General features: G+C 42.7%; 1 protein-coding gene and 1 pseudogene across 9 annotated transcripts in view; one reads left to right on the forward strand and one right to left on the reverse strand.

Moving 5' to 3' along the window:
• Nucleotides 1-27,664, forward strand: part of STK39 (serine/threonine kinase 39) — a 320,485-nt gene that overhangs the window by 159,608 nt on the left and 133,213 nt on the right. The gene's annotated exons all lie outside the window — the stretch shown is intronic.
• Nucleotides 8,818-25,837, reverse strand: LOC129647988 (tudor domain-containing protein 10-like; annotated as a pseudogene).

Raw genomic sequence — 27,664 nt, forward strand, 5'->3', positions numbered from 1 at the left:
AAGCAAACACAAATATTCTTTGAAGGAACACTTTCCTCCAAATAAAAATAAAACATTAAAAATAAGTAATTTAGGTGCCACCCCAAAGAAATTCAGATATGGGAATCATATTATGCTTTCTATTAAAAAAGACTGTATATGAAATATTTAAAGAAATAGAAAATAGAATCCTGAAAAGGAACAAACACAATATCAAAAATGATCAGCAGATTTGAAAAATAAACATATTTTAGATATGAATGTTATAACTGTTAAAGTAAGAGAAATAAACAAAAAAACATCAGTGGAAGGTCTTAGATGAAAAATTTTTGGTAATTAGACACAGATGAAAAAACAACTGGTAAACTGAAGAAATTACCAAGAATGCAACATGGGCAGATAGAAGAAAATAATCAGACAGAGAGGTTAATGATTCTGCATTTAAGTGCTTTACAGAGGCCCACAAACAGAGATGGTATATGCCACACACAAAGTATCAGTTCAATTCAGTTCAGTTGTTCAGTTGTGGCCGACTCTTTGTGACCCCATGAATTGCAGCATGCCAGGCCTCCCTGTCCATCACCAACTCCTGGAGTTTACTCAAACTCACGTCCATCGAGTCAGTGATGCCATCCAGCCATCTCATCGTTTGTCGTCCCCGTCTCCTCCTGCCCCCAATCCCTCCCAGCATCAGAGTCTTTTCCAATGACTCAACTCTTCACACGAGGTAGCCAAAGTATTGGAGTTTCAGCTTTAGCATCAGTCCTTCCAATGAACACCCAGGCCTGATCTCCTTTAGGATGGACTGGTTGGACCTCCTTGCAGTCCAAGGGACTCTCAAGAGTGTTCTCCAACACCACAGTTCAAAAGCATCAATTCTTTGGTGCTCAGCCTTCTTCACAGTCCAACTCTCACATCCATACATGACCATAGGAAAAACCATAGCCTTGACTAGACGAACCTTTGTTGGCAAAGTAATGTCTCTGCTTTTGAATATGCTATCTAGGTTGGTCATAACTTTCCTTCCAAGGAGTAAGCGTCTTTTAATTTCATGGCTGCAGTCACCATCTGCAGTGATTTTGGAGCCCCCAAAAATAAAGTCGGACACTGTTTCCACTGTTTCCTTAACTATTTGCCATGAAGTGATGGGACCAGATGCCATGATCTTCGTTTTCTGAATGTTGGGCTTTAAGCCAACTTTTTCACTCTCCTCTTTCACTTTCATCAAGTAGCTTTTTAGTTCCTCTTCACTTTCTGCCATAAGAGTGGTGTCATTTGCATATCTGAGGTTATTGATATTTCTCCCGGCAATCTTGATTCCAGCTTGTGTTTCTTCCAGTCCAGCATTTCTCATGATGTACTCTGCATAGAAGTTAAATAAGCAGGGTCACATTATACAGCCTTGACGTACTCCTTTTCCTATTTGGAACCAGTCTGTTGTTCCATGTCTAGTTCTAACTGTTGCTTCCTGACCTGCATACAGATTTCTCATGAGGCAGGTCAGGTGGTCTGGTATTCCCATCTCTTTCTGAATTTTCCACAGTTTATTGTGATCCACACAGTCAAAGGCTTTGGCATAGTCAATAAAGCAGAGATAGATGTTTTTCTGGAACTCTCTTGCTTTTTCCATGATCCAGTGGAGGTTGGCAATTTGATCTCTGGTTCCTCTGCCTTTTCTAAAACCAGCTTGAACATCTGGAAGTTCACGGTTCACTTATTGCTGAAGCCTGGCTTGGAGAATTTTGAGCATTACTTTACTAGCATGTGAGATGAGTGCAATTGTGTGGTAGTTTGAGCATTCTTTGGCATTGCCTTTCTTTGGGATTGGAATGAAAACTGACCTTTTCCAGTCCTGTGGCCACTGCTGAGTTTTCCAAATTTGCTGGCGTATTGAGTGCAGCACTTTCACAGCATCATCTTCCAGGATTTCAAATAGCTCAACTGGAATTCCATCACCTCCACTAGCTTTGTTCGTAGTGATGCTTTCTAACGCCCACTTGACTTCTCATTCCAGGATGTCTGGCTCTAGGTGAATGATCACACCATCGTGATTATCTGGGTCATGAAGATCTTTTTTTTGTATAGTTCTTCTGTGTATTCTTGCCACCTCTTCCTACTATCTTCTGCTTCTGTTAGGTCCATACCATTACTGTCCTTTATCAAGCCCATCTTTGCATGAAATGTTCCCTTGGTATCTCTAATTTTCTTGAAGAGATCTCTAGTCTTTCCCATTCTGTTGTTTTCCTCTATTTCTTTGCATTGATCGCTGAGGAAGGTTTTCTTATCTCTGCTTGGTATTCCTTGGAACTCTGCATTCAGATGTTTATATCTTTCCTTTTCTTCTTTGCTTTTCACTTCTCTTCTTTTCATAGCTATTTGTAAGGCCTCCTCAGACCGCCATTTTGGTTTTTTGCATTTCTTTTCCACGGGGATGGTCTTGATCCCTGTCTTCTGTACAATGTCACGAACCTCCATCTATAGTTCATCAGGCACTCTGTCTATCAGATCTAGGCTCTTAAATCTATTTCTCACTTCCACTGTATAATCATAAGGGATTTGATATAGTTCATACCTGAATGGTCTAGTGGTTTTCCCTACTTTCTTTAATTTCAGTCTGAATTTGGCAATGAGGAGTTCATGATCTGAGCCACAGTCAGCTCCAGTCTTGTTTTTGCTGACTGTATAGAGCTTCTCCATCTTTGGCTGCAAAGAACATAATCATTCTGATTTCGGTGTTGACCATCTGGTGATGTCCATGTGTAGAGTCTTCTCTTGTGTTTTTGGAAGAGGGTGTTTGCTATGACCAGTGAGTTCTCTTGGCAAAATTCTATTAGCCTTTGCCCTGCTTCTTTCTGTAATCCAAGGCCAAATTTGCCTGTTACTCCAGGTGTTTCTTGACTTCCTACTTTTGCATTCCAGTCCCCTGTAATGAAAAGGACATCTTTTGGGGTTTTAGTTCAATACACAAAGTATAGTTATCCCTAATGTCTTTTAGGACAGATGCTTTCTTCTTTTAAGTAGGCACGTAAGTGAGGTGAGTCATCATTCTGGAAAGCTCCAGATTCCTAAAACCTTTCAGAAGGTTTTCCTATAGGAGGTTCAGTCCAATACCCATGGGTTCTTAAAAGACTGATTCATCATGTTGTGAAGTGATTCATCTGGGAATTAGAATGAGAGAAAAGCAAAGTGTAGAATATCTGACAATAAGACCTGAGGTTAAAATCATAGTCACGTCTGATGTTCTGTTTAATTGCCCTGAAGTTAACTAATGGTTATTTTTAAGATATTTTGTCAGCTGTGCCATTAATGCTGAGTAGATGTATATGGTAAAATAATCTACTGAGATAATTTTTATGTTTAAGGCTGTGTTACTGTGAAGCAACTGCCCTTCTCCAGGTGATTCATCTGTTGTCAAAACAGTCGATTATCAAAAAACAATTCTTTAATTTTTCTGAGTGAGTTTTGTATTATGTATTTATTCCATGTAATTCTGGATTATAGTTTAAGCTTCAACCTAGATGTCACTTAATCTGGATATAGTTTGTTCTTCTGAGTGTTAGTTCTAACATATGTATAGCCCTCGGAGAGGAAGTATTGGTAACAACAATAATAATAACAAGAATAATAACCATGATAGCTAATCTCTTTGAGCTTAATTTAGGCAAATACTGTGCTAAGTGCCTGACTGATATCTTCTCATGTATCATTACAAAATCCTTACAAGGCCAGTGCTATTCTGTCTTCATATTGCAGATGAGAGACTGAGGTGCACAGAATGTAAGTAATTTATGGGGAGTCTGACAGCTGTTAAAGTGTGAGTGCAGGGATGTGTATAGAGGCAGTCTGACTCTAAAGCTGATGCTTAAAAATAGTGTTCATTCCTGCCTCCACACTAAATGTTGTTACTTTACAAATATATTGGCGTCTTGATCTATTACTGTTTTCAAGGTCTGTACACTAAGACTGCATGGCAACACTGCCTTCCATGAAACCATCATTGTTCTTTAGAGGAAGATGCAATTCTTATCTTGAATTTCAGTGCTAGCCTGAGGTTCTGGAATCAGCACAGCCCTTCAGTAGGGCCTGGCCGATTACATTTCTCCCAAAATTGGAGTCATTACTCACACAAAGTTTTGCCCTTTTGGTTATGAAGCCTGCAAATCCTGGCTTTAAAAATCTCAATTAAATGTGATCATCTCCACACAATTCCTCTCCGACATGACTGGTATTTCTTGTAGATATAAGCTCCTCGAAGAAATGGCATTTGCTTATTTAAAATTTTCCCTTTCATTTTCCAGGTTTTACAGCTGCACTCTGTCAGCTTAAGCTTGCATTTGAAATTGACCTTAAAAGCCCAGATTCCCTTTTCCAAGACCTCTTATTTCTATGCCAATTAGATAACATCGTACTGTGGGGATTTTCTGAAGTATGCCCACTGAAACAAGGCAGCCATCTGCCTTTCTGAGGTGTAATCTGCTGGCTTTCATTGTTTCGTAAAATGACTTCAGGGTACCGACACGGTCTGGAGCTGTGTGCAGATTGTTCAGTCGTTGAGTTATGTTGTCCCTAGTGGAGCCTAGGCCACATGTTGTTCCTACTGAATATCAGGTTGCAGGAGAGCATGGGAAGCTGTCTGAAGTTCTTTGGGATCACTAGGGTGGACTGAGTTCCCTTTCATTCTCATATTAATGAGTTTTCTGGAAGTTATAACGAAGAAACACTTTGAACATCCAACCTACCTAACCTCTTCCGGAGTCACCTTTTTAAAATCGTTTTTCATACGTTGTTTATCTGCCCAGTGTGAACACACAGTCCCAGTTTTCTCTCATTTTAATGCAGAAAGGCAACATGTTACACAGTTCTTTATCTTGGGTTTTTTCACTGAATTTATTTCCATGTGTGTATACAACTTCCCCATCCTTTTGTATTGCTACCTAATATTCTTTTACAAGACATATGATTTATTTATCCAGTTCCCAATTATTGGAAATCTGGATGCTTGCAAACTTTTGCCATACAAACATCGTTTCATTAATTATTTGTATATACATGTCATGTTTGCATGTGTTTTAAGTTTTTCTGTAGGCTAAATACTCAGAAATACAGGGTCAAAGGGTGTATGTGTATGTATCGTGGGTAGATATCACCCAGTTGTCTTCTAAATCATTGTGGTTTTAAAAACTCTCATCTCTCATTACTCTGCAGTCAGGATGCTAGGCTTCAGCTAAACTAATTAGTGGTCCTGGTAAATAGGATAAAGATTTTCACCTGTTTCCTAACTTTCTCAAAACATCCTTTCCTTCTATTCCTTCCACTCTGAGGACTGAGTTCAGTCGCTCAGTCATGTCTGACTCTTTGTGACCTGGTGGACTGCAGCACGCCAGGCTTGCCTGTCCTTTACTATCTCCTGGAGCTTGCTCAAACTCATGTCCATTGAGTTGGTGATGCCATCCAACCGTCTCATCCTCTGTCACCGTCTTCTCCTTCCACTCTGCACCTTCACAGATCCTCCTAAACACTCAGGAAACCCTTCTCTCTTATGGGCTCACAGTGGCACAGCTTGCTGTTGCTTTTCTTTTCTGATTTATGGCATGTGCACACTCAACTCCCTTTTGAAGCTCCATCTTATACTACTTGCAACTGAATTGCTTCTTTTGCCAAGTCTGACCTTTTCAGCCAGATTATCAGCAGGTTGAGGGTTCTTAGCTTTCATTTTCACATTTTGTGTACTTCTTACTGCCTAGGACAGTGCTCTGCACATTGTGGGCTTCTTTTCTAAGCTTCTGACAAAAACAGATACAGTGTTTCAGTTAAAAGCTAATAACATCTGCTTTTTATGAGAAAAAAATGAAAAGCGCCAGATGTAGAAAAGCTCCCTGACCTGTCACTGCCCAGTGATAACTACTCTTGACGTGTTGTTACACATCCATCCTGCTTATGAATAAATATACAGATAGATGTGATGTACTGTTTTACACATGACCTCACACTATTCCAGTGATGAAGTACCTTGCTTTTCTTCAATAAAAAATTTGCATCTTCTCCCATGTCACCTGGTAGCATTCTGATTGTTAACAGCTCTATCGTACTTGTTTCTACACTCACACAGCTTAGTTCATTTAAGCAGTACTGAACTGATGGACACTTGTGGCTTGTAGTTTTCTCTCTGAGTCAATGCATCTGTCAGTACTAGTGTGATGATCTCTTGAGATAAAGTAAAGTCTTGGAAATGAAAGAACTGCATTAAAGCATGGATATACCTTATGGGATCTAAATAATTACCTTTAGAAGAGAAGAAAATTTAAAGCAGTGTTGAATATTTTCCTAGGCACCTGTCAAATTCTAATAGTTAGCTGTGGCCTTCAGTACAGCATTCAGTCATCAAAAAGTGTCATGAAATATTAGACATAAATCAAAGGAAAAAAATCTCAAAGAGGTACTCCAGGAGAAACAACCTTTGCATGTATTCGTGAGTGTACAAATGAATCATTGCTCTCTGCCTTTTTTCCTGCTGGGCAGTGACTACCTGTCTTTCTCCTTCCATAAACTATTTTGGAAAGCTTGTCTAATTTAGAATATCATAAAAGTATTTTCTCTCCTGTCAAGGTACAGAGAGAAGCAGTGTTTTCTGTTTCTTGAACAGTTTGCTTAGGAAAGTACACAATCTGATGAAAGAGGCTGCAGCTGTGGGCTATTTTGAAGCTTACTTGAAAACACTTTGGTATGTTTATTTCTTTACTACTCCACTTGATTTCAGAAAAGATTTGAGATATTTTGCAAAGATGCAAACAATTGACTGGATAAAATTTATTTGGTAGATGACTAAAAGGAGGTAAAGGGAAAGTGAGGCTAAGAAAGTACATAGAAAGCCAAGAGTAAGGTTAGTTCACGAAATACACACAGAAGATGAAATTGCCACCTTTGAAGTTCTAGAAGAGTTGCATGTGGGCAGTTTGGTATGGTTCAGTCACAATATTAAGTCCTGTGTACTCACTCCAGTTGGCCTCAGATTTGGTCTTGAGCTGGCATGTTGGGTTGTAACCTCATCTTATTATGATTAGAACACAACCCTCCTACTCAGAAGAAGTTCAGATGTTACTGATTTGGGGGCCCAAGTGACAAGGCACCTAGAAGAGAGACTTACACAGTGTGAATTCATGAAGCAGAATTTCCCAGCTGGAAAGGCCTTTAGGAGGTCATCTGGTTCTCCCTCCTTAGGATGATGTGAGGCCTTGCAGTTGTGTCGTGCTCTCAAGGGGGCTCTGCGGGGTTCAGAGTCTGCACACGGCCAGACCTTCAGCCAGTTGCTTCTGCTCTCCAAGCCACAGTTTCTTTGTGTACCAAACAGGAGTGAGGGCTGGTTCTTACCTCATGGGATCGCCATGAGGATTAAGTGAGATTATGCGAGAGGGGGAGGTGTAAATCAGAACCACAGTGAGACCCCGCCTGGTGCCCAGGAGGATGGCTGTAACCAGGAAGACAGATGCGACAAGCTTTAGTGAGGATGTGGGGCCATTGGAAGCCTCAGATGCTCCTGGTGGGCATGTAAAATGGGCAGCTGCTTTGGGAATTCCTCAGAACTTAACACATGATCCAGAAATGCCACTCAGATATGTGCTGAGGAGAAAACACCAGAACTTGTACACAAATGTTTATGGCAGCATTATTCTTAAGTGCCCAAATTGGAAACAACCCAAATGTCATCAGCTAATGAATGGAAAAAAGGGCAATGTACTGCATGTTTCTGTTTAGGTGAAATGCCCAGAAAAGGCAAATGATTAGAGACAGAAAGTAGATGAGTGATTGTCTAGGACTGGAGGCTGTGCAGGAAATAGGGAATAACTGCTGCTGGACATGGAGTTTCTTTTGGGGGTGATAACATTTGCCTAAAATTGATTGTGGTGATGGTTACTCTGTGACTTATACTTTTTAAATACATGAGTTGTGTCATAGGTGAATTATATCTAAAGAGAAGGAAATGGCAACCCACTGCAGTATTCTTGCCTGGAGAATGCCATGGATAGAGGAGCCTGGCAGGCTACAGTCAATGGGGTCACAAGAGTCAGATACGACTTAGTGACTAAACCACCACCAAAGCTATATGTATATGGCTACATGCACACACACACAGGATAATGCACAGCGAAGTTCTTAGTGTAGTGAAATAAGCTGTATACTAGGTAAATACTCAATAAAGGTAGGCTTTTCTTTTTCAAACAAGTGATGAAACTGTTTGAAACACCTTATCCTGGATTGTGTGGCTCCTTGGCCTAACCCAGAGCCCAGTTCTCCTAGAAGTAAATCAGAGTTCTCTCCTTCTACAGGAGAGCAGCTGTAGAGGCCCTGTGGCTCCATCTAACATGGTCTTGGATTATTTTGACTTCAGATGACTTTCATTTGGCCTTGAACCTTTCCACTGTAAAAAGGCTTTGGAGTTTCCCAATTGTGGATGCAATATAAACCTTGAAAGAGTCAGCAAATTTTTCAATTAGCCATGATGAACTGCTTGAATTGATTCATGGCTCTGTCTGCTATTGACTTTTCAGAGACTGATTAGCCTGCCTCAGAGTTCCCAGGCTCTCAGCTTTTTAACTTTTTCTCCATGCAGGCTGTCTTTGGCCATTTCACTTTCCAAACTTCTCTCTCAAAATAGGCTGGGCAATCAAAAGCATTGGAGGTTTCTCCAACGTCTCTCAAGGTTTCTTAGTAACAAGTAGAGTCAGTATAAAATGAAATTTTGGTTTCCTATTACAGTTTTTTTTAAATGTTTATATCATTTTTTTAAGTTTTTTTTTTTTTTTTTTGGCCTCTGCATCTGGATATTGCCAAGTCATTGTGACATGAAGAAATTACGAAGCTTGTTATCAACCTGATATTCTCAATCCAGTGAAATGTTTCTTTGTGTGTGAAGCATGCCAACATTTATTCACCAAGCTGACAGATCAGGGTTTAGATGCTCCCTACCTGATTCTACAATGGAATGCCAGGAAAATAAAGCAATGGGCCTCTCCATTCTCCAGAATCTGTCAGGGCAACTTAGATCATGCTCTAGGGGTACAAAGAAGAGACAGGAGACAGGAGAGAATACACTGGCCACATCAGACTTTCAACCTCATGGAAGCCTCCCTGTTTGGTTCAGATGTTCACGGTGAAGACACATGACACATTGAGAAGTGAGCCAGGGGAAGGCAAAGGGAAATCCCATCAGTTCTAGGCATCACTGTGACCTTTTTCACCCCCAGGACCTCAAGAGTAAAAGGGCAGGGCGGGCAGAACCTAGACGGGAGAGGGAACTTGCTGATTGTAGCCACGTTACTTAAACTCTTCAGACTTCAGGATGTGCGACTCCCAAGTTCAAAGCACTGGTGATTTTCCCTTCAAGGATGCGATGGGTAACCTGATTCAAACTCAAAATACCTTTCTCCAGCATGAATGGCTAAATAGGGTGGAAGTGGGGGGATGGTCCAGAAATCATCACTGTCCAGACTGTGCAGGGACTGCACCAGGATGTTGGCTGACTGGCCAAAATCCACGAATATGACCACTGCCCAGGAGTCCACGTGGTCCAGCACCCTGCACCTGTTCTAGGCTGGTCTGTAATCGCCCAGGTGGTGCTCGCCAGACCGCGGGTCCTGTGCTGCACCGCCAAGTCGTGCAGGTAGGTCTGCGGCTGCTCCGCCTCGGCCAGGGCGCTGAAAAGGGCCTGCATGTTCTGCTGAACATGCAGAGTCTGCTGCAGAGTCTCGGTGATGTGCATGGCCCAGAAGAAGGGGGTCTGAGGGACGGTACTGGTCACCAGCAGCCCCACCTCCCTGCTGATGCTGGGGATGGTGGCCAGCCAGCCATCTCAGAAACATTCCCTCAGGAGCAGCACCAAGAAGGACCCTCTCATTTCCATGGGAACTGCAGAGAAGCTTGTCTTGGGTTTCTCTGTCTCACAGGGCTCGCCAGAAGCCTTAGGAGTGAGCTGTGGACAAGCAGTGGTTCTGGCAAATCTTTGAGCAGAGGGCGTCTCTGAAATCGGCAGCGCCTGGGGCCGCTCAGTCACGTCAGGGGTCCTCTTGGGAGCCTGTTGTTGGGATTCACGTACAGCTTTCGTCTGTGGCAGTGCTTCCCATGTGGCACCTGGATTGCAAGTGCACTTTGTGCACAGAGCCCAAATCTACGAACATGAAGCGTGTGCAGCCATTCTGGACTCTGTGGACATGGAGAGGGCTCAAGTCCTTTAGAAGGCATCGGATTTCCTCCTCAGAATATTATGTGTGTGTATATATTCTTCTCATATTCTTTTCTGTTATGGTTTATTATAGGATATTGACTATTGTTCCCCATGCTGTACAGTAGGGTTTTGTTATTTATCCATTCTATATATATTGGGTTGGCCACAAAGTTCATTTGGGTTATTCCGTAATATCTTACGTAAGAATCTGAATGAACTTTGTGGCCAAGCCGATAATAGTTTGCATCTGCTAATTCCAAACTCCCCATCTGTTACTCCCTCACCTGCCATCCACCTTGGCAACCACAAATCTGTGCTCTATGTCTGTGAGCCTGTTTCTGTTTTGTAAATAAGTTCATTTGTATCATAGTTTCGATCCCACATATAAGTGATGTCATGTGGTATTTGTCTTTCTCCTTCTGACTTATTTCATCTACTGTCATATCCATGTTGCTGCAAATGGTCTACTGAGAACGTGCCCTCGATGGTATCCCAGTCAGGAGTACAAGGCATATCCACCCCTCAGGTTCAGCATCTGGGAGGCAGCAGGCCCACAGTCTTGTTGCCATGATAAACTGGCCAAGATAGCATGTGATAAAGTCCAATAGGTGTAGTTTCAAAATAAATATTATAATTCAGCTCTGATGAGACTCTTATCCATTGTACCTATTTGCACAGCTCTTATAGGTGTTGGAGACAGGTTTGTAAAATGAAAAGCATACAGGAAGAACTCAGTAAGTGCTGAATTTAGCACCTTTATAGACCGTGATTCTATCACATATTGCAAAGCAGAATCACTGGATATAAATTCTGGCATAAATTCAAGCATTTACTGACTGTATGCCTTCTTTCATTCTACTGCTCTTGGTTGGACATCTGAAGTGTGCCAGTTAGGGTCCAAGGCTCTGGAATTCAGGGATCAAAAAGCTGGGCAATGTGTCTGTTCTGTGGAACCTACATAAGGAGGAGTCCTCGGTGAAGAGGATCTGAAAATGCATGTGATAGTGAAAACGTGAAATGGACACATGAATACTTATGTGTGTGTATATTTTTGGAAGGAGCATTTCTGTTTCAGATAGGTATGGAAGAATTTTTGTGTGATTAAAAAGCAGTCAGCAGTGATGTAGTGGGCTTCCCCTATAGCTCAACTGGTAAAGCATTTGCCTGCAATGTGGGAGACTTGGGTTCAATTCCTGGGTTGGGAAGTTCCCCTGGAGAAGGAAATGGCAACCTACTCTAGTATTCTTGCCTGGAGAATCCCATGAACAGAGGAGCCTGGCAGGCCACAGTTCATGGGATCACAAGAGTTGGACATGACTTAGCGCTACTTTCTTTCTGTCTTTAATGATGTAGTAGAATGCTAACATTTTCAAAGACGTTATCTCTGGTTGCATTGTATCACCTGGATAGTTTTGAGTGCTGGAGAAATGGTCTACTTGGTGGTACTTGTCAACTTTAACCCAGGCTGGTGTTAGGAAACCAAGCTTAGTAGGTCAAGGACACAGAGGCATGTGTTAAGACATGGTCCTACAATAATAAGTTTATAGCTTGTTCTCTCTCCCTTGTGGTCATTTGGGGCACAATTATATCCTTTGCAAGATTTTTTCTATGCTCACTGATTCAACAAAGATATTTATAAGAGTATAACTCAGAATTTAAATATAGAAAAGTTCTCATAAGGGAGTTTATCTTTAATTCAGACATTGTATCATTAATACTTTAAATCTCATTATAACATTATAACCTGAGTGCCACATCTTTCTTCCTGTATGGAGACTTTAGAGAACAGTTCTGGCCTGATGCCATCTTCATCCACTCATTTATTAACTGTGTTCATAATGATGAGCTCACATATCCAAAAATAGTCATATAAGGCTGGATGTTTCTAAGAAAATTGGTAAGTCTGTGGCAGGTTTTAAAACTCCTTGTATTTGGATAGAGTCCACAAGTGATTCATTTTCTGGGAGTTCTTGAGGCTGAGGACATGCCCAGTTTTGTTTTGTTTTTTTTTTTCTGGAGTAGAATTCATGACCAAGCAGCCTTTTTTGAACACCTGCTAAATGTGGAGGCACTGGACTAAAAATGTTTTATACGTGTCGTCTCCTTTGTCCTCATTATAACCTGATGAGGTAGGTTTTGTGACTCAGTTTTGCCGGTGAAGAGAGGGACCTTTAGGGTGAGCATTGACATCCAGTGAGTGGTTGGGTTGGACTTAGCCTCAAAAATCTGATACAAAAGCCCTTTGGCTGCAGCTGCTATGTTGTGCTGTCACCTGGTGGAAAAAGACTAATTTCATCTTTGTTCTTTTCTTTATTTCCCAAATTTTCTATAATAAATGTGAATCCATTTTATATTCCAATAATCTCAACCAATATCATTAAAATGTGTATTGTAATGAAATTAGATTAAAAAACATTTTTCTCTGTGGTGTGAAAAATATAAAACTGTATGAATCTTAATATTACAACCCTATATTTAACAGTTAGATAATATAATTAATGTTTAAAATAAAACATAGTAGATACACATTAAGGTTTCTGCTTCAGTTATTTTTCTTGGGAAAATAGCATTTATTGATTTAAGAGCTTTATCCCAGATAATAAAATTGATTATTTTATTTCATTGTCATGATTGGGACAAGGACAAGAAAAGCATTTCCTTCCTCTTTGTAGTAGACATTTCTATATATGGAAAGATTATGGGTAATTGTAAGGGAGTTTTGTGATTAAAGGGAGAGCATGGCTAGAGGACTCAGTAAAGGTTTCTGATACTAGTGGGGATTTGAGCATTTTTCCCCCCTCTTCTTTCTCTTGCCCTACCAGTATAATTCCCTAGAGAAGGAAATGGCGACCCACTGCAGTATTCTAGGCCTGGAGAATCCCGTGGACAGAGGAGCCTGGCAGGCTACAGTCCATGGGGTTGCAAAGAGTCGGACACGACTGAGCAGCTAAACCACCACCAGTCTAATTTGATCTTAGGAGCAGTTATCAATACTATGGGAGACAAATTAATTTAGATAATTAAATCAGCTTATTTTAGGCTGTTTATTTAACCTTCCACTCCACCACCACTGGACAGAGGAGCCTGGTGGGCTGCAGTTCACGGGGTCGCAAAGCATCAGACACCACTGAAGTGACTAAGCGCGCACACATGCACACACACAGAGCACCTGCCTCCCCACTCCCAAAACATCCATCCTTTTTGGCTAGTCACAATGAATCCTGGGAGTTTTTGCCTCATTTGGTCTTGAGTAGGACCTGACAATCTGCATTTTTAATGAAGGATCTAGGTAAGTTGTATGATCAGGCATAAAAAAATGAAGAGAAGCAGTAGAAAATGAGATTTTAAAGTTGGATTAGGTCCAGAATCTTCCCTGGTGGCTCAGAAGGTAAAGCGTCTGCCTGCAATGTAGGAGACCTTGGTTCGATCCCTGGGTCGGGAAGATCCCCTGGAGAAGGAAATGGCAACCCACTCCAGTATTCTTGCCTGGAGAATCCCATGGACAGAGGAGCCTGGTGGGCTACAGTCCACGGGGTTGCAAAGAGTCGGACACGACTGAGCGACTTCATTTCACTTTAGGTCCAGAATATGAAGAGCCTTGAGTCCTAATCCATGGATTTTGGAGGTGGTGCTCTAAGATGTGAGGAGCCAATGAGGGGCACCCTGGAAGCAGGGAGGCAGCTGTGGAATTTGGATTGGAAAAGTGGCAAGTCGTGGGCAGCCTGAAGGAGGAGCCATGGGCCAGCAGAAGCTGTTCAAGACCTTGAGGCATGAGTCAGTGCGGGTTTCAGCTAGGACCACGGCAGAGGTGTAGGGAGGAAAAGACATGAGTCAGCACTATTAAAACATCAGAGTTGAAAGATCTTGGCGAATGATGGAGAGAGGAGCAAATCACACAAGGGAGACGCTGGAAAGACACTGAGGCCATATGGGCAGAAGGGTGGAAGTTGAGGAGGGGAGAGAGGTGCCAGGCTTGTTGCCATCTATTGGAGTGTGAAGCTCCACTGGGACTTCAGTTTGAGGAAGACAGAAATGTGGGACTCAGTAGAGACCATGACCGAAAGAGCTGTATTTAGCAGTCCTCTCCATGGAGGCTGTTGTGGAAACCACTTGGTCAGGTGAGATTGCTAAGGAGGGTGTTACAGGGACCGTGGTGAAGTCCTTGGGGAGCAGTAATGGGCCAGGTGGAGGACAGAGGGAACGAAAGTGCCATCACAGGAGCCAGGAAGGTGGAAGTGGTCAGCGGTTTTGATTTCTGCAGTGAGGGGAAGGAAAATGAGGTCTTCTCAAAGGACATTGGATTTAGCTCAGTTTTAGCAGTAAGGGGAGAAGATGGATATTCAGATTTAATGAGTAAAGAGATGGTAAGGAAGTGCTAGTGGGTAATTTTTCAAAGCTTGATGGGAAAGGGCAGTAGGAGTCTGTCATAGCTTGGGGGTTGAGAAGATTTCGAGGTCATTGGAGACTTGTGTATGCTCAGAGGCTCCATGGAGAGGAGGCATGGTGTACGACCCAGAGGACTCTAGAGGGCGGTGATTCTAAAGACACTGGGTTTTCATGTATCGAGTTCCAGGACTGTGCTGGGGTCCAGAGGTAAGACAGCCTTCATCTGTAAGTATCCCAAGAGAAGAATGAAAGTTGATAGTAAGGGGAGAAGGGATAGTTAGGGAGTTTGGGATCGACAGGTCCACCCTGCGATATTTAAAATGGATAATCAACAAGGACCTACCGTATAGCACAGGGAACTCTGCTCAATGTTATGTGGCAGCCTGGACAGGAGGGGAGTTTGGGGGAAAATGGATACATGTCTGTGTATGGCTGGGTCACACTGCTGTGCACCCGAAACTATTACAACATTGTTAATCGGCTATACTCCAATATAAAATAAAAAGTTAAAAATGTTGACAGTGAGATTTGAGCCTGGGCGACTCAGGGGCGGTGGCCACACAGTCGAGGGGAGGCCTTGGACAGGAAACCACATCTGGAGCATCAGGGTCAGCACTGGGAGGGGACGACGTATGGACGCCGGGGTGTGTCGAGGAGGGCGAGGTGGCCGAGGACTGCATCGAGGACACAGTGCTTTCATTGTCTTGTGCAGGATGTGTGTTCTTTTGCCAGTCAGCAAGGTAGCTTATCTCAGGTGGGGAGCCTTCCTGGGCAAATGCTTGAAAATGTATTGGAAGAGCAAAATTGTTTGTGTGATTGAAGTCGAGGAAAGTTGGAGGGGTGGATAAGAGCCAGAACAAAAAATGTCTTATGTGTCTTGATGAGGAGTTTAGGTTTTTCCGTTTTTTGCCTCCCTCCCCCAACCCCGTGCCAACTTTGGGGAACTCTGATAAGAATTTAAGCAGAGAGGGAATTTCCTGGTGGTCCAGTGTTTCAGACTCAGTGTTTTTACTGCCACAGCCTGGGTTCAGTCCCCAGTTGGGGAACTATTATTATAATAAGATCCCACAAGGCCCCGCAGTGCAGCCAAAAATAAATAAATAAAAAGAATTTAAGAAGAGATGTGCAATGATCTAGTTTGCCTTTAGGAAAATCATCCTGGCCACATTGTGGACAGTGGTTTAGGAGCAAGACTGGCCACAGCAGCCAGGTTGGAAGGCTGGTGTTTAGTCCAGGTGAGAATCAGTGGAGGATAAAGGTAGATACTTGGAAGCAGGAGATACTTGGACAGAACTGAGGATTTGCAAGGTTTCCATGAAGATGGAGCTTGAGAGGGTGGGAAGGGAGAGGAGGAGATGTCAGGAAAAGCTGAGGTTGACTTCCTTTCTGACGTTGAGTTTGGCAGGTAGGAAACCTTTGCTGGGAATGACACCACATGTTTAGAATGTGGTAAACCTTGTGGGATGTCTCGTCTCAAATGGAGGGAGAGTAGACCAGGGTCTGTATCTGCAGATCACGGGAGGGTGTGGCCTGGAGAGAGAAACGTGGACACGCTGAGCACAAGAGCAATGGCTGAGACCAGCGTGCAGAACAAATCCCAGAGCGTGGCTCCTGCACACGTGCAGAGCCTCTTGCCTCAAGCATTAATGATCCATTTTCTGAGTGCCTTCCACCTTTCCAGTCTTAGCTGTCTTCCAGGTTAGCCACTGGACTCTTATTGGCATTAGGCAGAAAAAGAAAAACAATGATGGCATCCACATATACTTCGTTTTACTACCAATTAGCAGATGTGATGAGAGTTTTGGATCCTTAGAAGAAGAGCATCAGATCCCATAGGTAGGCTTTGATTACTTGTCAAACTCATTTATATTTCACCATGTGGCCCCCATCTAGCCCTAACCAAGGAAGCTGAAGTTCCAATTTTTTTTTTTTTAAAGTTAACCCCATGAGAATATACAACTATTATATATCTTGGTTTCTATTTAAATTCGGTAGTTGGACAGTGTTGTCTTTGGCAAATACAAGAATTAGAATATATAGTTTTTCCGAATCTATTACAGGGAAATCTATGTAACTTACTTTACTGCTCTGACAATCTCTTCTTAGTACTAAATTGACTAACAAAAATAGAATTTATGGCCCTTTTCTACCCTGAATTAAAACACAGTTGAGACTTTGCCCCAGAAATAAAACTCCTGTCTGGAGCATTTTTACACTGGAACCTTCATTGTAGTTTTCAGTTATTACTGAGAATTAATTTTCCCAGTGATATAAAGGAAGTGAGTATTCTCCCTCTGGAGGTGGTGGGTGTTTCTTATTAGCAATAAGAAAACACACTCTTTCCATCTAAGTCAGAGCCTACTTAAATGGTTATGATGGCTGGCTTTTAAGCAAAACCCTAATGAGAACTATTACAGATTTAAGAGCATGGATCACATGTGAGTCTTGTTTAGATCTTGTTTTGAATAAATAAGCTGAAAAGACATTTTGGAGACAGTGGGATAAGATACAACATAGACTGATAACTTAATTCTCCTGAGAAGTCGTTGGTGATTTTGTTGTTTGTAAAAACATCATGATCGTGTTTTAAAATGTCCTTCTCTATTGGAGATGTGTGCTGAAGTATTTACAGGTAAAATGATCTGAAGTCTGAGATTTGCTTTCAGAATACTGAAGCATAAAGAGTTAGAGTGTAAAGATGAAATCTCAGTGGCAGGGCAGTTCCAGTTTAAAAAAAAAAAAAGACTTAAAAGTGAATGTAGTAAAATGTAGAAGCCAGGAACAGGAGGGAGTTGAAGGTCTGCTTCTTATTTGGTTTTGACACGTCTGTGGACACCGGTACTCTTTCCACACATAGAGTGACAAGGTTTTTGCCTTTCTGACCCTCGAATCAAGGAGTACTGCACCGCTGTTAGACTGTGCCATTGTGGCTGACACACCCCACCACCCAGGAGGGCTTCTCTGGTGGCTCAGACGGTAAAGAATCTGCCTGCAATGTAGAAGATCTGGGTTCGACCCCTGGGTTGGGAAGATCCCCTGGAGAAGAAAATGGCAACCCACTCCAGTATTCTTGCCTGGGGATGGAGGAGCCTGGTGGGCTACAGTCTGTGGGGTTGCCAAGAGTCAGACACACTCAGCAACTCATGGTGACTGACTGACTGACCACCTGGTACTCGGGCAGTGGTCTGGGCAGTTCCTGTCTTGTCCTCCTCAGAGGCTTCAGCCGCCTGTGGAGGTAACCATGCGGGGGATTCCTTGCCCCCTGTTACGTTTTTGAGACTTTTGACTGAGATAACAACTTGGGTGGGGTGGTTTGTAAAGACGGCTGGAATGGGAGCAAGTAGAGATTTCAATAGCAGGCATCTTTTCACATAGAGACCTTATGATGCCATTGTTGGCTCTTTTCTCTAATCAGTTCAACTTTGAGCTGGAATCAGATTCTTCACTCTTTCAACCCAAAGTGCAAGTCAGTGCTGCGTATGTACTTTTTTTTTTTTTTTTTTCATAACTAAACTCCCATCTGAATTCTCTGCCCTTTGCAGACACAAGGATAGGGAATGGAGTCCATTACACAGGGGACATAATTGCAGTGAACCACCACAGACTTGTTTGCTCCTTTGAATTATTCCCAGCACAGCAAGACGTTAATATGTCGTCTCTGAGGCAGATGGGCCCATCCATTTTGATCATCCACTTTGCTCTTATTTGACGATTATAACCATGCTTTTCCTCTCAGGATCTTCAGATGCTTAGAGGAAAGCCCAGAGTTTTCTTGACAGCAGCTGCTGCTTTGCTTAAACTGGTAGAATAAATTAAGCCCTTTCGCTTCCTCATGTGAAGTGAAGTGTTAGTTGTTCAGTCGTGTCTGACTCTTTGCAACGCTATGGACCATAGCCCACCAGGCTCCTCTGTCCATGGGATTCTCCAGGCCAGAATACTGGAGTGGGTTGCCATTTCCTTTCCAGGGGATCTTCCTAACCCAGAGATCAAACCCTGGTCTTCCACATTGCAGGCAGATCCTTTACCATCTGAGCCACCAGGGAAGCCCGAGCTTCCTCAGACTTGTCTGTTAATCATGTCACCACAATATCAGGGTCCGTGATGGCAAAGGGTAGCAGCTGTCTAAGGACATGGTAAAATGCCTTTGCGTTGCAGGTTGAGATGGTCTGGCCCAGAACCTTACTGTGTCTGTGTGTTTTAGCCAAGTGTGACTTACTCATTCATGCATCCAACTAACAAGTTTTAAGTGTCTGTTACCTGTTAGCAGTCTGTATTGAGTGGTGGTTCCCAGAGCTGGATTTTGTGTTCATTGCAGCAAATTTCAAGTGTGCTCTGACTCTAGGGATTATGGATGTGAGAAGCTAAAAGAATTTCAGGATGTAATGGGATCTTAACTTGCCCCTCCCCTCATGTTCCTTCAAGATCCCTGTGGTGCTGTATCTGCAGCTTCTGACTTCCTTCTCCAGGAGCAATGGTGAGAGAAGTATGGGGAGAAGTTCCTCCTGATACAACGTTTGCTTTGGAAAATTTTTTTTCAGGCAGCAGGAAAATGTTATTCGCTCATTTAACAAGCATATATTAGTTAGCCGTCACCAAAAACTCAATGGATAAGAGTTTGAGCAAACTCCAGGAGATTGTGAAGGACAGAGAAGCCTGGCATACTATAGTCCATGGGGTCACAAAAAGTCAGACACAATTTAGCAACTAGACAACAACAAAACACAATATACTCTAAATGTGAGGATTCAGAATATATTGAACTGTGTCTTACCCCCAGGGCATGTGCTTTCAGAGCTCCAAATTGTCATGCATGTTAGAACATCTTCTTAGTATCTTTGGATTTTGTAGCAAGATACCAGGTTAAGCAGATTAACAAAAACAACAGAATCCATTACTCTGTAACGTAAAAGAACACAGACTCATCCATCTGGTGGAGAGAAGTGTAAAGGCAGAGTACTAAAAAGCACCAGCTCCTGTCATTACACGCCCTATGTGGTCGAAAGTTTGATGGTTGTTTCATTGACCAGACCAGGACTTTAATGGTGAGTCTTCATTCCAGAATTCGTTGCATAAAAATCAAAAAAATGTTGGAAATCGTAAATGATACACATATTGTGGCAAATGCAGGTGAACCATAAGTTGACCTCATGGTCACATCAAGATTTTAGAAGGTTTCATCATTTTCGTTCTTAAAAATTTAGTAGCTCATCTTACTATCACTTCCTCCCTCCTAGAAAAGTCATATCTTTGAATATTGTTTTGAGGTAGGAGGTGGTTACTTTTACTTTCTGTTTTATTATTATTTTTTTAATAAAAAGAATTCTGTTTGCATTTTTTAACAAGAGGTATGTATATCTTTAATTTTTAAATACCTGATTTTTGACTGACAGCATTGTACATGATAATGATAAAATTGCAAATGATGCCAAAAGAGGAAGAGGCAGAGGGAATGTTTCTTCACTGCTCATGGGGTGAGCAAAACATTCTTGGCCTGTCTCTACCTAGCAGTGTATCTGATTGGTGAGTTTGGAGGGAGGAAGTGGGCACGTGTGGCCCAGCAGCTTGCCCTCCCTTTCTGAGGGAGCTGGACTGCTCATAGAGAGGTGTTATTGTCCAGTCACCATGGCCCTGCCTGGGTGAGGTAGGAACGCGCTGGTCGTGCCTGCTAGGGACAGGATAGGTAAGTCTTGTCTAAATCCAGGGGTCGTTCATCAAGGAAGGCTGCTGGCTCAACATTTAAGCCACATTCTCAAGTATCACCTTTGTAAAAAGGGTGATGTTTTGACCGCCCCCCGCCCGAACTTACTGGTCATACTTCTAAATTAGTTCAGAACTGGGTTGGGCGGGGCATGGGTGATATATATTGGGGTTCCTTAATGTACATGACCCAGCAAAGAAGTCCCTCTCTCAATTCAGAGCCATCACCAAGTCCTAGTAAGCTCTTCCGGAAATCCTCTGTGCATGTGCAGACGCATCGAGAAATGTGCATATGCGAACCTCCCCCTCCTCATGTTCAGCAGTGATGGATACTCTGTTCTACTAGCGTCTTCTTGTGTTTTGATGATTATATGAGACTTGCTGTTGGGTGCATAGTATTTTACAATATGATGTTGTATTTAGTTTACAACCAGAAAGAATAAACATGCCTCCATTTGAGCCTCACGCCCTGATAAACAGTGAGAAACTGTAAAGTTCTGCTGGTGACCAATAGAGATAGCAACTCTTTCCCATTCCTTTTCGTTCCCCACACAAAAGAGGTGTATCATGTATCTCACCATAAGACGACTTCATCCTCGGTAATGGAGAGCATGCTGGAAATCTGTGTAGGGATCTACTTTTTCAGAGAACCTATTCAGTTCAGTTCAGTCACTCAGTCGTGTCTGACTTTGCGACCCCATGAATCGCAGCACGCCAGGCCTCCCTGTCCATCACCAACTCCGGAGTTCACTCAGACTCTCGTCCATCGAGTCGGTGATGCCATCCAGCCATCTCATCCTCTGTCATCCCCTTCTCCTCCTGCCCCCAATCCCTCCCTATTACTGGTATTTAATTAGGAACTTTAAGCTGAGTATTAGCTGGAATGCATCTTTAGGGCAGTTAGTCATAATTGTGAAGGAACTCTTTGGCACTGACATCTAAAAGTTATTCAGAAATGTTTGTATGGATGTGTATATTTTTAAAGCAGATACTTTGGTGAAATTATATGACAAATATTTTCTATATTGCATTCTATATAACAGTTGCTGAGTCTGGATGAGTTCCATTCTACCAGACTCAACTGCACTTGAGTATCTTTCACGGATTGTTAATCCCTAAGCAAATTTAGGTCTTGGCAGAACATTTTTCAAGGTGCTGGCATTGCTTGTACCACTCAGAGTTCACATGAATGGTGTTTAACGGGTAACTCACCCCTAATCTTTATGTTGGCTGTCTTTACAAGGTTGGGATCCAGTCCGCAGTCTGCAGTAAGTTATGATCATTCAGTCCATCTTAGTTATTTTTCTTCTCATTGTCCATTCTATTCAGCTCTCTCTCTGTTTCATTTGGAGACATTAACATGCGCCATTACCAAAACCCAGTGGATGCTCTTCTTGGCACTGCTCTTCTGCTAGCTAGTTTGCCTTTTATTTTTTAATACCACTGTGAGGCTGCTGGATTTAATGTATCAGTCAGGCTTCAACCAGAGAAACAGAACCAGGAAGGTATATAAAGAGATTTATCACAAGAGATTGTCTGACATAATTAAGGAGTGAAGCCTATAGGGTTGAAGGGTAGGAAGGGCAGGCCACAACTCTTGGGCATGGCCAAAGTTGTTGTCCACAGGCTTTGCAATTTCTTCTTCAGAGAAGCCCTAGCTCAACTGTTCAGGCCTGTCAACTGATTGAATCAGGCCCACCCAGGTTATCAAGGTATAATTTCCCTGCAGTTAAAGACAATCATGGACTTTCATTATGTCTACTATGTCTTCACGGCAGTGCCTACATTAGTGTTTGATTGAATAACTGGTGGCATAGCCAAGTCGACACCTAAACCTGACCATCACAGTGTGTCTCTGATGCTTGTTATGGTTCTCCTGGTTTTCACGGTCCTTTCTGCCGCCTGCCTGGAGCAGTATGCTGTTAGCTGTGTGCTCTTCTTTCTCATTCCCATGCCTCCTTCCCCTGCAATTAAGTTAACCTGATAACTAACTGCTGTATCCAGAGCATCTTCAGCTCTGCTCCACTGCTAAACATTTATTCTCCCTTTTTACCCTTTGGTTTTATATGATGTGTGTTTTCTCATCTATGTTATTTGTCTCACCAGGACAGAACGTTGCCATTGTTTTCTTCATTAGCTGAAATCACAGATCAGCTTGGCACCCATTCCAGCAGGAGCGTTCGTTCTCAAAGACAATAGTTGCAAAATTGGATGCTGCTTTCTTGGCTTCTAGCCGTTCTCATTGTTCTTCGTCACCCTGTCTTGGGGAAATGCCATATTGGAGGTTTGATAGGACTAAAACCGAACAAGAAATCTAATTACTTCTTGTTTTGTGCTGCTTCTTCAGAATAGCTCCCTTCCTGCTTCCAGAACATTCTCTTTCACGGCATTGCCCTTTCAAGTTGGATTTCCGAAGTTACAAAGTTCCATTATCCGAAAAGCAGCATTTATCAGATTTGATTCTTTCACATTAGAAAATGTTAAAGCATTATAAGGAAGTTGCTATACGTGTGTCCTTCACTGATCTAGCTTAGTGTTTTGAATTGTTATTATTGAATTATAAGAGTCTCTGTTTCTCTAGAATTTCTTCCAGTTGCCTATAGAACATTTTAATATTCTCATTCCTTTATTCTCCTTTTACATTCTGGAAAAAGAGAATGCCAAATTTTAGCAGAACTAGGTAAACATTGAATTCCAAGAGGTCAAAAAAAAGTAATGCAGATCACTGGCAAAAGGGCCAAGATTTAGCTGGAGCCACTTATCTATAATTGATAGAAATGGACTTTTTTCTTCTTGGTATTTTAATAAGTAATAACATAGACAGAAAAAAAAATGTGGAAGTATAAATTAAAATCTGAGTGTTTAGTTGCCCAGAAAATCCACAGTCAGAAAACACTGACCAAGAAGCAAAGCATGGTAGAGCATGTTATTTGTCATGGGAAGGGGTATCAAATGGCTTCCCTGGTGGCCCAGTGGTAAAGAATCCACCTGCCAATGCAGGAGACACGAGTTCAGTCCCTGGGTTGGGAAGATCCCCTGGAGGAGGACATGGCACCCCACTCCAGCATTCTCACTGGGAAAATTCCACGGAGCCTGGTGGACTGCAGTCCACAGGGGCTCAAAGAGTCAGACACGACTGAGCACGCACATGCGTGTGCACACGCGCACACACACACACACAGGATATCAAATATGACCTATGAATTTGTAAAGAATTCCTGACTATAAAAAAATGGAAATGAAATTCCATAAATAACCTCATCAACATCCTTATTCTGGTTATCTCTAGCAGCTTCAGACAATAAGTCGTTTTAACACGCGTCTGTGGGTCAGGGTTTGGAGAAGTCTGAGCAGGCTGCTTCCTGGTCCCGTGCAGCTGCAGTCGGGTGTTCAAGCCCTCCTCATGGGCTCTCCTGCCTGCAGCATGGAGGCCTCAGAGCTGCCTGCACTGCCTATATGGTGACTGCAGCATCCTCTGCTTGTATTCCACTGAGCTCGGTGGAAACCACATCACCTTCTCTGACACTTGGCTCTGTTGGTTATGGGCAAGGCAAAGACCCACCCAGGTGTAAGAAGGGGGCACTGGACTCCATCTCTTGATAGTGGGGCTGGAAAGATTCAGGAAGAACACTTGGATCAGGAGGTGTTATTATGGGCATCTTTGGGGGGTGGGGGGAAACCTGCCCTGCCCTGGTCTACCCTCTGGCCACAATAATCCACATACCTCCCACATGCAAAATATACTCTTGCTTTTCCAAGACTCTCCAGAAGTCTCGTCTTATGGCTTCAGGCTCAGGCCCAAAGTCAAGGGCCTTGCCCCAGTCGTCTTCCTGACACACAGCCAGAACAAAGCAGGGGGGCAGGCTTCTTAAAGGCCTGCGCCAAAGTGGGAAAACCAGAGGCCCCGGTCCACGAAAGACGTGAAATTTGGCCTGTTGCCTGTATCTCTACGAGGGTTCTGTTTGTCTCTCGGCTCCATGCTCTGGGCTCTTGCTTCTGCTTTTTAAGTGACCCTTCATTTTTCTTAAGAAGGAGTCAATGTTTGTAGCTGAGTAGCCTTCTCAGACTTTCCTGGCCCTAAAAGTTTTGGGATCTGAATGCTGTTTTCATTTTGTACTCTCTGTTATAATCTAACCTAGCAGTAATTTCACAGTACAAGTATCTGTAAAACTGTGGATTTTCTGTGAATGTTGATAGGTTCACGTATTAGACAGGAGTCATGACCTCAAGATGCTTTGTCTACCTTGGACTCCTTGTGACACTGACAGACCACACACCCTTAGGGTTCTCAGAAGTCGTATTGTGCAACGCAGAGATTCTACAAGGTCTGCTCTTAAGATCTTTAGAAAGCCTGATGTATGTGTATATGCATGTGTGTTCCGTTGTGTAAGCCCTGTGACCCCATGGTCACAGGGGGCTTCTTCATGGTCACAGGCCAGGCTTCTCTGTCCATGAAATTTTCCAGGCAAGAATACTGGAATGGGTTGCCCTTTCCTTCTCCAGGAATCGAACCCATGTCTCCTGCATTGGCAGGTGGATTCTTTACTACTGCACCACCTGGGAAGCTTAGAAAGCCTTAGGTCTGTTTAAAAGCTTCCAGGAAGCATCACCTTAGATCTTTCTAAAGTCTTAACAGAGTGTCACTGGTCACAGCCTGAATTTGATCTTTGCTCTGAAGCCAGGGCTGGGTTTGAGACTTGCTGGATGTCTAGAGAGGCTGTGGATGAGAAACCGGTTTGTATTTAACAGTGAGTCCTTTCGCTCATCTCTTAATTCATGATTTATCACAGGCAGCAAGCAGAACCCAGGTGTCCCTTTAAGCTCTCTGCCTGGAAATGTCTTCTGCTAGATCATTAGATCCATTTCTGTTCCCGCTTTACCATAGATATCAGCTTTGCCAAACTCTGTCACTGCACAGCAGGGTCGTCTCATCCTCTAGCATCCAGTAATAAGCTTCTCACTTTCCTGTAAGCTCTCACTGACGGCTTTCTTAAAACAAGTCTTTTCTTCATCTTCCATTATCTTGCGTGTCAGGAATTCCAGAAGTAGGGTCAGAGGGGAAGCACTTTTGCTAGTACCCCAGGCACCAAGGAAGCCGGTCTGACTGCCCCTGGGCTGCTGGGATTGTTGTTACTTTAAGTTGCCTAATTTGGCTGTGGCTAGTGATACCCCACTCCAGTACTCTTGCCTGAAAAATCCCATGGACGGAGGAGCCTGGTGGGCTGCGGTCCGTGGGGTCGCTGAGGGTCAGACACAACTGAGCGACTTCACTTTCACTTTTCACTTTCATGCATTGGAGAAGGAAATGGCAACCCACTCCAGTGTTCTTGCCTGGAGAATCCCAGGGACAGGGGAGCCTGGTGGGCTGCCGTCTATGGGGTCACACAGAGTCGGACATGACTGAAGCGACTCAGCAGCAGCAGCAGCAGTGATATGCTAGTAATACCAGGAACCAGCACCACTGCTGGTTTTCTTTCCAGCCTTGGTCACCCTCAAGTCCCCGTACGTCTGCTCTGCTTTCACAAATCCAGATTCGATCACCCCCCTTACCCCCATAGCCACTGGAAAGCCTCTGTGCTTCTCCACTGTCTGAATTCCAAGCCCCTTGACTTGGTGGACCACAGAGGGTGCCTGTCACAGGCCAGATTTGTCCCACAGACACATCATTTTTAGGCTGTGTAGAAGAATTTTACTTTCACTTGACATAAACGTGTTAACATGAAAAAAAAAAAAAAGGAGCATTCACATAAAACCCAAGCTATCCACTTCTCTGGAAGAATTGGAAATTCTGGCAACACTGGCTACCTTCCTGTGGCAGCAGTCTTCTATTCTGGGCTCTCCCTGGGGGTGGGGGGGAGGGGTGCGGGGCAGGTCCTGTCCAGACCACCCAGCTCCCTACTGGCTCTGCTTTTCATGCCCTACCTTCCCACTGGGTGGAATAAGGTCTTGACTTCCTCTGCCTGGTGAGCTCCACAGGTAGTCATCCTCTCTCCTGAGATCTCACAGCATTCATATCTTGATTACATAGCATTCACATTTTATTGAAATTATTAGTTTAAATGTCTGTCCATCTCTGGAGTGTGGACTACTCCAAGGTGTAGGCTTTGATTTTATTCATCTTTTGTCTAGAACTTGTCACCAGGCAGGTATTAAATAAGACTTTGTTGACTGAATGAGAAAATAAGTGGTTCTTTTAAAAGGCTGAGGCTTGTTCTCTGCCCTGCAGGAGTATACAGTTCAGTATGTCACCTGTTATATGTAACACAGAGTAGAATGATATAAAGGTGCAGACGAAATACCAATTGGGAGAATTGGCCAACACTTCTTAAGTTAGAAGAAAAGAAGTAAGTAGAAATTTTGAAAGGGCAGATCAGGCTGAGATATATATGTGATATAAAAAGTAGAGGTGTGAAGTTATTTAATTTGTATAAAACTGGGTTGTGGGTGTCTGATTGAATATGGTGGGAAGTAAGTCTTGGAAAACTAATTTGGGGCAAGGTTATGGAGAGACTGAACTCATTCTGTAGGCTATAGTGAGCTCTTGTGTTTTTTTCTTTTGGAGAAAGTTCTAGTCTATGACTCATGGCAATATGAAGGATAAAATAGGAAGAGTTTAGAGGCCAGAAGATGAATTAGCAGTTTGTTTTAATAGGAGAGACAAGAGGTCAACGTTGAAGGGGCCCTGTCATCCAGCACAGTGGCAGCTGAGGAGGTAAAATTTGCAGAATATAGTGTTTGATAGATTTGGGTTGTGAGAAAGATGAAGTGTAGTCACGATAATAGCACCTGTCATGTCTTGGCTGTTTATGTGCCAGGCGTCATGTTAGGAACCTTAAATGACTGTGCCCTTTGGTCAAAATGACAGGGGTAGGGAAGTTTGGGAGGGAGATGTTTTTTTTTTTAAGTCAAAATGGAATTTTATTTTAAAAATGTCTAGTTATCCAGTGAATGCCCCATGCATAAACTTTATATGTATATACAAGCACATGCTTACACATGCGTAGTAGAAATAACACTTGTATGTATTAGAAGGTACAGGCAGAAATGTCAACTAGGCCAGTAGTTCTGCATTCTTCATGTTTTACTTTTCCCAAATATCCTATTGGATAACTAAAGTTCCAAATTGTTATAAATAAAATGAATATTATTTTTTCCATGACATTTAAATTTAACATTGATCTGTTGTCATACTAATAGTTACAGAAAGTTCGAGGACCTCACTTCATGCTTTAACCAGAAGGATCTTTATTTCTATTTTTCAGGAAAATCAATCACAGGTAAAATTTATGATCCTGTTTGTAAAGTTTATCATGTATTCCTAAATATAAAGGAATCTTGAAAGTATTGTGATACTTTATTTTCTGAATCTAAAATTAGGAAAAA

Source organism: Bubalus kerabau, chromosome 3 (genome assembly GCF_029407905.1).
Source record: "Bubalus kerabau isolate K-KA32 ecotype Philippines breed swamp buffalo chromosome 3, PCC_UOA_SB_1v2, whole genome shotgun sequence".
Lineage (NCBI taxonomy): Eukaryota > Metazoa > Chordata > Mammalia > Artiodactyla > Bovidae > Bubalus > Bubalus kerabau.